Source organism: Haliaeetus albicilla, chromosome 6, assembly GCF_947461875.1.
Source record: "Haliaeetus albicilla chromosome 6, bHalAlb1.1, whole genome shotgun sequence".
NCBI classification, from domain to species: Eukaryota; Metazoa; Chordata; class Aves; order Accipitriformes; family Accipitridae; genus Haliaeetus; species Haliaeetus albicilla.
The window spans coordinates 11,177,437-11,187,568 of record NC_091488.1 but is presented as its reverse complement, the minus strand read 5'-3'; the positions used below and the strand labels follow the sequence as shown (position 1 = coordinate 11,187,568).

General features: G+C 41.2%; 1 long non-coding RNA gene across 1 annotated transcript in view; it reads left to right on the top strand.

Moving 5' to 3' along the window:
- Nucleotides 1-337: 337 nt before the first annotated feature.
- The window catches only part of LOC138685580 (uncharacterized), a 122,885-nt gene continuing 113,090 nt past the window's right edge, over nt 338-10,132 (top strand). Inside the window, exon 1 of the long non-coding RNA XR_011324876.1 lies at nt 338-497. This is a non-coding gene — a long non-coding RNA (uncharacterized lncRNA). The remainder of the gene's footprint in view (nt 498-10,132) is intronic.

Genomic DNA, 10,132 nt, shown 5'->3' with positions numbered 1-10,132 from the left:
GCTTTCTGAATTTTTACGCGCGGAAAGCTGTTGTGCTGATTGTCCTGGCTGGCAAGAACTGTGTTTGGCCCTCAGCTGGATCTTAGTTTGTCTTTTAGTGGAAACACGGCTCCTTTGGAAATACCATGTCCCATAGCGCCCAGCCCCACCAGTGACTCAGTGCTGACTCAGAAGAGAGAGTGCCATTCACTGAATCAGCCACACAGCTGTGGTACAAGCCAATGTTTTCCTTGGCTGTCTCCATCAAAACAGTGATCAGACATGTAGATCTACTCAGCTTGCTAGGCAAGATGAGATCACAGCTAAAGAGGCTGAAGTCACATCAGGGCATATTTGCAATGAGAAAAAAAGCACCTATTTTCATAGACTAGCTTGTTTGTACAGGATGTAGAGGGAGGGATGATGCGGGGCACCCAGATTTGGAGCTCTCTGGATGCTTCTTTTACAATTTTCCAAAGGGAAATCATCATTCACACTTCAGAAATGGGAATACACAGGTACAATTTTGGGTCTTTTAATTGAACTATTATGCTAATATCCTGTCTGACTCTGACTCTATTTTCCCTGCATAGGTCTCCTTCACAATGATAGGTTTTTTTGTTTTTTGTGGACTTGTTTATTTTTTAAAGTTACCATCATATCAGCTGCAGTGCTTGTCATAGGGAGTAGTGGAAGGTGCTAAAAGTTATTTCATGACTATGTAAGTGTCAGTATATTACTCACCTTCCTAATATAAAAATCAGAAACTGAATTATGAGGAATGCACAGTATGGAAACATCACATTAAAAGAAAGGAATTTAAAGTTGAACTTCAGAAAGCAATTTTGTCAGATCTGTATTTCTGCAAAGTATTTCCCTGGAAAGGTGACTAAGAGAAGATCCTTAACACAGCATTTCAGTGCACCTGCATGGAGTGTGCTCCTTCAGTAACAGTGCAAGTAATCATGTCTCTCTCACTGCAGGCATCTGATCGCAGCAAAAAGAGTTGGATATTTGCTCCCTATGTATTTAATGCCATGATAAATTTACACGGGGACACTGCTGACCCTGTCATCTATCTGTTTTTGGTACTGGGCTGCCACATAGTGGCCTCCTTCATAAACCTGGAGAATGGGAGGAGGGAGGGAGGGTAGATATCAAGTTGATAACAAGAATGAGCAAATACAAACCTCATGACTCAGTTAATGGTATCTGTTAATTCCTTACTGGCTGAGGAAGCAGAATTTAATTTTGTACAGTCCAAAACACAAGAAACAAACATAAGAACACAGTAAAAAAAAGTAGGAAACCCTTCAGTTAACTAAGAAAATGTTCTTTCAAGAAATTTGTAAAGGAGTTTGTCTGACATTAGAAGAGTTTTCTCTGACATTCTAATACCTGCTTTCTTTTCTTTGCTACCTCCTTTTTTCCCTCTAGACACAGACAACTAAGATTTGAAGTTTCTTCCTTCTAGCTGAGCTCGGGTTAGGAGGAAAAGTCACAAAAGGGCGTACGTGATGGGGATGAATGTTTCCTCACCTCAGGCTCCAGGCTGACCTTCAGGGTGGTGGTTTGGTTTTGTCCCAGCGGTGACCGGCAGCGCAGCCCCTCTGTCGCGCTGACCCGTGTGCCCAGCTGCACCCTGTGCTTGTGCAGGTCCTGACTCCCTGCTCAGCGGTGCAGGGCATTGCTCCTGACCCACACCAGGATGGCTGCTGAGGCATTTTCCCCATTTACCTGGGCACATGGTCCCTTCTCGTTTAGCTGCCCCATGCTCTGCAGCCTGGTACTTAGAGGTGACTTGCCTGAATAGCCTTCCCCTTCCTCCCGGCTGGATCTGCCAGGGCAGATGGGCTTTCCCCTTCATATTCATGCTCCTGTAGTGAAAAGAAATCTGATTTTCCAGCTTGAGGAACCCCCTTGTGCAGAATAATTTTTGACCTTTTGTGAGGCGGTGGAGAAATCGTGTTTTGATCCAGATCTGGAACCTGTGCGGTTTTAAATTTCAGCTAAAGTGTTCATTTGCACACATTCTACCTTTGTAAAACATCCAGGAGGGAGGGGGGAATGGGGCCTATTTGATGCCTTAGGATCCTGCCCGGATCAGTACTTTGAAACTATGATAAAATACATAGTTTTTTGCTGCCCTATAGGTTGAGATTTTGACGCCCTTCTCTCCTCTATGCCTGCCTTGTTCCTGTAAGCATGTAATCCGCTGCAGGTGGCCAGTCTTGGAGACTGCAGCTTTGGTTCGGTTTGGACGTAGTTGCCCATGACAGCCTTCTGTGAGAAATGATCTGAGATGATAGAAAATCTTTAAGGTCTTCAATCTGACAGTGTGTGGCAGCCTGATTTTCTGACATACCAAATACACACTCTAGACCATTGGGATCCCTTAAGTGAAAGACGGTATTTAGGAGGTTGGGACTTCAGTAGTGTATGTGCCTCCAGTCAGACTTGGTATATGCCAGGCTCCTAGTGTTGGTTATGGTACTTTGGTCATGAGTTAATGCCAAGCCAGGAAGCAGAGGGGTAGGAAAACGAACTCTGTAAGAAAAGACTGTTTTAAATCTTAAAAATAGTTTCATGTGAATGCATGGTGAGCTTAGAACTATTATTTTATTTAATCATCTGTGATAGAAATGTTCGGTACCTGTTTGTTCTGAGAATAAGCTTCCTGTGCATTTTGATTTGTCATGGTGTAAAAAGTCTGATGTTGTTTACAGTAGGTGGATGTGAAATATATTTTTGTAAAAGCTCTAGGATCTTCATTTTCACACATGTACATTAGTGCTATTAGCAGACTGGTGAGTGTTTACTTGGTGAAATTATGACTTGTTTTGTCATTGTACTTATAAAGCTGGTTTTATTTTGTCATAAATTCAAATGCAGGCAGAGAAGCATAAGTGATTGAGGCAGTTGTTGCAGGCAAAACAGTCCCTACTCAGGGAGTTTTTATTTAATTTAATTTATTGCCAATTAACACAAACTTCTGATCCGGTGTTGAGAAAAAGGAGGAAAAAACCAATCAAATAAACACTTCAGTAAACAACTTTCCTCACCCTTCCCCAGGCTCAGCAGAAGCCAAATACCTATCGTCCCTCCTTTCCAGTCCCACCTCCCTGTATTTTCGCTGTGGGTTACGCTCAGCCCACCCCAGTCCCTGCAGCAAGGCGCTGGGCACTGCGGGAGGGCTGGGGCCATGTGCATAACCATTTGTCTTGGCTGGTCTTTGCTTCTTTGGGTTTTGCTGCTGCTCTCCTTCTTTGTGTCCCTGCCTGGTGTGGGTCACCCATGGGCTGCAGTTCCTCAGGGATGATCCTGCTAAAGGTAAGGAGAAAGTCAGGTAAATAGCTCTTACTGCTCAGCATTCACAGAAACAAATGCCTGGATGTAATGAATGAGAGACAGAGAATTGAAGCTGTCATAAAGGGACTTGGTGGGGCAGCTACTTTCCTGGTTGTGTTTTTTCAATAAAAGCAACCACTTTCTGCAACCTAATGCATGGCTCTTAATGGTTCATTTATCTGAGAAATGGAAAACAGGTTAATTTTAAAAGGAAAAGTCCATACTGGGCAAGTACGTACACTGAAGATCCCAAAAGGAAGTATACAGAGGAAGCCAAATTCCATATTCAACTCAGTGAGGTTTTTAGAGGCCCTCCTGCTGAAAATTCCAACAGTCAGAAAAGACTTTGTCAAAAAAATCTGATTAATTTTCTATGTGCAAATTTGCCCATATAGTATCTTTTTCAAGAAATTTCACAAAGAATTTTTTAAAAAAAATTTCCATTTCAGAAAATGTTTCAAAAAATCAAAAGGTGCAAAAAGAAATTACATATTTTGCTTGAAATTTGTTTTCATCTTTTATATATGTTCTGTTAGTAAAAATGTGATGAAACTTTCAGCACAGAGAAAGAAGTTCAAAGTAGAAAGGAGAGCAAAACCTTCACTGTGTGTTGAATCGCTACTGTCATTAATGCTTTTCAAAACTGAATACAAAATTAAATGTTTTATGAATTAATGTGAGTTAGTTCCTGGCATATGATGAAATAATAGAAGAACAACGCATGTGAATCAAGTGATACAGAATTTCTAAACAGTGCTTGAAAATTCCTAGTTATTCTTTTTTAAAGAAACAAACTTCAAAGTTTTTATTCCATGGGAAAATTTGGAAATCCTCTTTTCCTTTCCCTCTTAGATTAAAACTTCATTGAAAAAGATGGAATTTCCCATGAAATAAATGCTAAATTTTGAGAAACTTCTGCTCAGAGTTTGAAGGAGAGCCACCGAAGGTTTTAGTTTCCTGCTGGAAAACAGGAGTTCTTGAGTTCTGAAATCTCTGAGCACTAACAAGAGAATTCTTGTCTGGCTGAAAAGGAAGGGAGAAAAGTGTCACTGTTGAGAATGGGAACATCCCTGAAGGCATCTCTCAATGTGCCTTCTGAAATGCTCGTCCCGTTGTTCGGGTCTGGAGCCCAGGACACTTGGTTGGGTGTTTGGGGCAAATGGAGGCTATGATACCCATGTCAAAGTCCTACTAGCTTAAGAGAGAGGGTGCTTGCGTGGGAGCACCGCTATCCCAACTGATTTAGGTCCCTCTCAGCTTCTCCTGCCGTGGCATCTCCTTCACAAGAGTCTTAAAAGGAGGTTTGGCAACCGTCTGCCAGATGTGGTCTGAATGCGTGGGATCCTTCCTCGGTGGAGGGAGGGGACACTAGATGGCCTGTGGATGTTGCCCCTAGCCCTGCCTTTCTACAACTTCATTACACATGCGTGGTGGGACGGCAAGCAGACGATCTGTGGCCTCTCAATGGCATGTTGTTCTGTGGTGCCTGTTACAGTGGCGGAGTTCCACTGGATGACCCTGGGGGCCGCTGCCAGTCCTGCATTGCTGTGTTTTTGTCAGAAACTTGCTCCTTCAGACTGTCTCTTCATCAGTATTCTGGGATGTTGTGTCCAGTCCTGCTTACGTCTTGTCCCCTGGGAGTTTTCCCCCAGGTACACCCTCCCCAGATGCAGAGGTTTCTCAGGTATACCTCGTCTCTGGCAGCATCTGCTGTTAGTGGTTTCCATTTGTTCAGCAGACTGCCTCCTGGACCTGGCGTATGAGACCGACTAGAAAACAAACCACAAAACAAATAACCTGTGGGTTAAGCTAAACACGAAGCTAAAATAGTGGTAGCTGTAAGTGTGCCATTAAATTCATAGGGTGGGTTAGAACAACAAGGAGAGCAATGCCATTTAAAAGAGCGTTAGTCTACCTAGTGTGGTGGAAGGTAGGTTGCTGCTTGCATGCTGTGGGGAAAGAGTTGAGTTACACGGAAGTTCAGATGGTTTTCCTTGTATCTCATGCAATTGAGGTAAATGCCAACTAAAACTATCTTACGATCGGATGAACGTTTTTATTTCTGGCTGAAAAGACTGTGAAACAGCCACTGTCAGCTCCACTGAGATGTGCTGGTTGCAGTGTGGGTACAGCCCTGATCTTCAGTAGATTAAGAGAACCAATTTTATCTGCATCGTAGCAAAGCAGGAACTGTCATGCAATCAATTGCTGCCTCTCACCCGAGGCATGGCAACTTCTAGCCAAGGAAGAGTGGTGTTTGAAACCTCTGTAACAGCGTCACGGCAGACAGCCTGCCTGTGCCCTGACTTCTGCAGTTCAGCTGCTAGTGAATAATGCGATAAATGAATACTACAGATTCTGACTCTGCGGTGCTGTCCTTCCTCACAATCTGCCCTTCAGGTGCTCCTATGCAGTAATTTGTGCAAGTTTGGGGAGGTTTCTTACTTTTCTAAGCAATATATTTTTCTTGCACTTCTTATCATTCCTATAATGTTTTTTTTTTTTTATGACACCCAACTTCTTTGTTCAACTGGAAATGTGGCTATTCTAGCTATAATTTTGAGAAATATAACTTAAAAGATTTTAACTGACACCACAATGTAGTGTGCATTCAGTGTCGGCAGTATTTGGTATGTCATAAAATGTTTCTTCGGTGATTTTTACTCAGTCTAACTAATGTCTGTGTTGCTGTCCCAGTCCCTTTGCCATCAGTTACAGGGATTTAATCAATTTAGAAAGCAGGGGAGCACTGGAGGAGTAGTATGTCAAACCAAACAAAAGTAAAAGTGGAGGTCCAAACTAGATACAACATCTGTAAAGTTCTCCTACATCATAACTAATGGCTTTTAATGATCCTTGTGAATTTGGACATATTGGCAGGTGAGTTTTAGCTTCTTCAAATTTAAGAAACAATGTCACCTAATTTATTTAACTTGAAATATTTCTGAGAAAGGGAATGTAAGTATTAACTAATGATCTTGGATTATTTTGTTTATATAAGGAGCACCCTGTTGCGTACAGCATAGGTGCTACCCTTTGTAGAACTACTTTTTATAATAATACCAGTATTTTTCACAGCATGTTGCTGTTACTCCCATGTCCCTCTTTTTCACCAAGAAGCCCATGCCTGATTTAATGTAGAGGATGGCTCCAGAGAAATGCATTTCAGGGGATCTCAGCAGTGGGCTTTTTGCGGTCGTACAAAATGGAGCTAAAGACAACGTTTTATCTAGAGGTAAATGCATGAGGGCAAGACCCATTTTAATTGGCTGGATGTCATTATGGATGCGGATATCCAAAGGGTCCTAACAGAATTAAGTAAATCGCCTCACCTCATCTTTTGATTTAAAGCCTGAATGATCATCATTCCTACATTGTTCCCCACCCACCACCTGCTTTAAGGACTGCAGAGCAAAGATGACCCCACCAGCAGTGATGGCAACCCATAGCTCATTCTGGGACAGGTCTTCTAACCCTGGGGAATTGCGTGCAATTGGGAAAACGTTCCCTAATATGTGTAACTAAGAAGAAAGTTGTCTTTTTTGCTAAAGCATGTATTAATTTGAATTTACTCAGATCTCTTCTATTTTGCTGCAAATTATTATTGCTACTGGTTATGTCCTTTGGAGTGTAATCCAGCAATCTGAGTAGTTTAGGGAATAGAGGGGTGATTTATATGCCACAATGAAAATGAAACTCTCTTTAAAAGCCAGTATAGGGAGTCTTTGAGTGGGAGTTCTGCTGGACTCCTTACAAAGATGGTCCTGCCCCAGGGAGAAAATGTAGATGAATATGAGTGTGCAAGTGCGTAAGTGACTTCCACCTTTGGTCACCAGCTGATCATAAAATGCTGAAAAACTTAAAAAAAGAGACAGTAAGAGTGCTTTTAGTACTGAAATTTTAGAATTGGTGAGAACTACAATGCAACTTTATTTTTGTTCTTCCTTAACCAAGGAACTCTACTTGTTTGATAGCTCACAGGCTGAATGGATTTGCCTTACATAAGGAAAAAATAAACGTCGGGTGTGGGGGTGGTGATGTTTCTGTTTAATTTGTGTAAGTTTAAAAGCAGGTGGTTTTGAACTTATTTGCTGTCATATAGAAGGTGTTACAGTGAGCTTTTGAACAAGAAAAGGAGAAAAAGAAGGTTGTACTTCTTTGAATGAGGCCCTTATTTATAGGGGCAACCAGAGGGGTTAAATAAAGGCTAGGATTTATTCACATAGGAAAGTAAATTATGCGTGTTAGTATGTATAAAAGAAAAGGAAAGGCGAAGAGCCATGTGGCAGTGAAAATGTGAGATGTCTCTGTAAAAGGCTGTTTTTAAATTTCGTACAAATATGGCACATTGTTGACAGCTCTCATGACTTCACATGATATATATGATGTCAGAGACTTGGTGTCATAAGATTGTATATTTTAGCTTGCATTTATACAAGAAAAAGATAAACACTCAGGTTTTCTTGAAAGTATGAAACATAAGGGCTCCAAATTAAATAGGAAATAAAAATAGCCCACATTGCCCTCCAAACTGTCTTGCTTTGCAGTCCGTGCTCCAGTCTAGGGGAAGCTGGTCTCCATCACCCAGCCTGGGGAGGCAGTTGTAGGTGCCAAGGGAGGGACGCTCTTCTGTCTGTTTTGCGCTGAGGCAATTCCTCTCGTTTTAATGACATTTCTCCTGGCCAGTGAGATCAGAACTGGGACCCCAGCATCCAGTTACAGAATGGCAACATACTGAGGAAGTTGCAGCCTGATTGCTTGTAGTTAATCAATATAGTAATCCTGTATCTTATACATTTATCTCTTCTGCAGTACTGGCTAGTGTAGGAATGTGGGGGGGGAAAAACCCACCCCTCAGGTAAGAAAGTGAATTTTCACATTTCACACTACTTCTGAAGAGCTTCCTGGTGCTCTGCTGGGCAACAGGATCATAATTTGCTATTCTGCTACTTCTAAATCTAAGACTAAAAATGTTATTAATGGTGAGCTGTTACGTTAATGAGTCAATTATTTGATGGTTTCTAATAGCTGTTTCTACTGGTGCAAGGTAAAGAGATTTAGATCCAGCTATGCCTATTTATTTATAAATCTGGAAGAGAGGAGGTTTTCCGCCTGGAGGAGTGTTTCTAATTGGTTGGATTTTCTAAGAACCTGATTTATGGAGAAAAGATGATGACAACAGACTTCTTTGAGTTTTTTCTTTTTGGGAACCCAAAGTCACTAACTACTTTTCAATCCTGCCTGTTGATTTCTTTATTTCCGTTGGCCTTTTTTTGAAGAGAACATGAAATAACTCAAGTACACTGTGCTTTAGTGTTTCCAACTGATTATATTTCTGCACTTAATTCATGAGAAATTAGGGTAAATAGCTCTTACTGATCAGCATTCATTTAAACAAATTCCTGGAAATAATGGAGGCCAGATGAGGGAGAGAGAAAATTGAAACTATCTAAAAAATGGCTTGCTGGGGCAGCTGCTTTCCCAGAAGCATGTATTCAGTAAAAGCAGCCATGTTCTATAACCTAATATATGCTTCTTCCAGGTTATTTATTTGGGAAGTAGAAGGTAGGTTAATTTTAAAAGGAAAAGCCTGTACTGAGGAAGTTAAAGTCTGCTCTTGCATCCCTATTGTGTGTGACAACCTCCCCTTTTGGTCTTCAAAATTTGGCTGATCTTGCAACAGGTTTTGCAGATGGGTAGCTTGAATTTGTGGGGGCAGAGGAATTCCTATGGCATTCAGGTGATTGCAACGGGTTGTGTGATTCCTGCACGAGGGGATTACAGGGTAGCTGAAGAAGCACAGAAAACTATGTATGTAGCTGAGACATTTTACAGATTGCAGGTAGAGGAATAATGTGAGATTTTTAAAAATACTGAAGGTAGCTCAGGTACCTCAGTTCATTATCTGGTGCTAAACACTTATATAGCATCACAGCATATGATGCTCTTTGTGTGTTACAAGAAAAAATATCGGCACCAAAGCACACTACTACCTTCCTTTAGTGTTTTAAATTTCACCATTGGGGTTTTTTTTATAAGATTCTGTCGAACTGAGCTGTATCTTTGAACAGCATGGCTAATTAAGTTATCCCTGAAGTGTATTCTGGCTCCAGATATATGCTACATTCAATAAGTTCACAGAGCGTTCTTGAAATAAATGAAGTAAGATTTCTAGAGTCTACCTGCTGAATAAATGCATTATGCATTGCCAGCTAGCTCTGCCAGTCAGATTTATGTTGTTTGTATACTACTTTGTTTGTCTCAGTGTGCTTTTACTGTTTTACAGAGTAAATTGCAGATGTCTGAAGTTTAAAAACCTCCCAAACGCATGTTGATATGCAAGAAAATTTAGGAGAGAAACCACCACAAGTGGGCATTTTTGGAACTCACTGCTGTTATATCATTGAATAAAACCAATTTGATGTCTTTAATGAAATGAGACAGCCTGAAGGCAGAGAATAGCTCATGTGTTTACACTGCGGGAGCACTGGAGAAGCTGTCTGTTCCAAAATTCAGGGTACAAATTGTTTTGCAGCTAAGGGTCAAGAAGAAAATACCCTCTTTTTCCCCTATCCATATCCTGCAGGACGCTATAGAACAATTAAGTTCATTGGGGTGGGGGGATTAATCCTCTCACGGAAACATCTGGAACTGGTAAATATCTAAGGCAGGAGACCCTCTTAGAACAGAGTATGAGGGATTTCCACAGTGGAACAAACCAGCTTTTATTCTTTCCTTTCTCCTGTTCTCAGCTGTTTGTTAAGTGAAAGATTTTAAGACCTGAAACATAGAAAAAGTGTGTCTG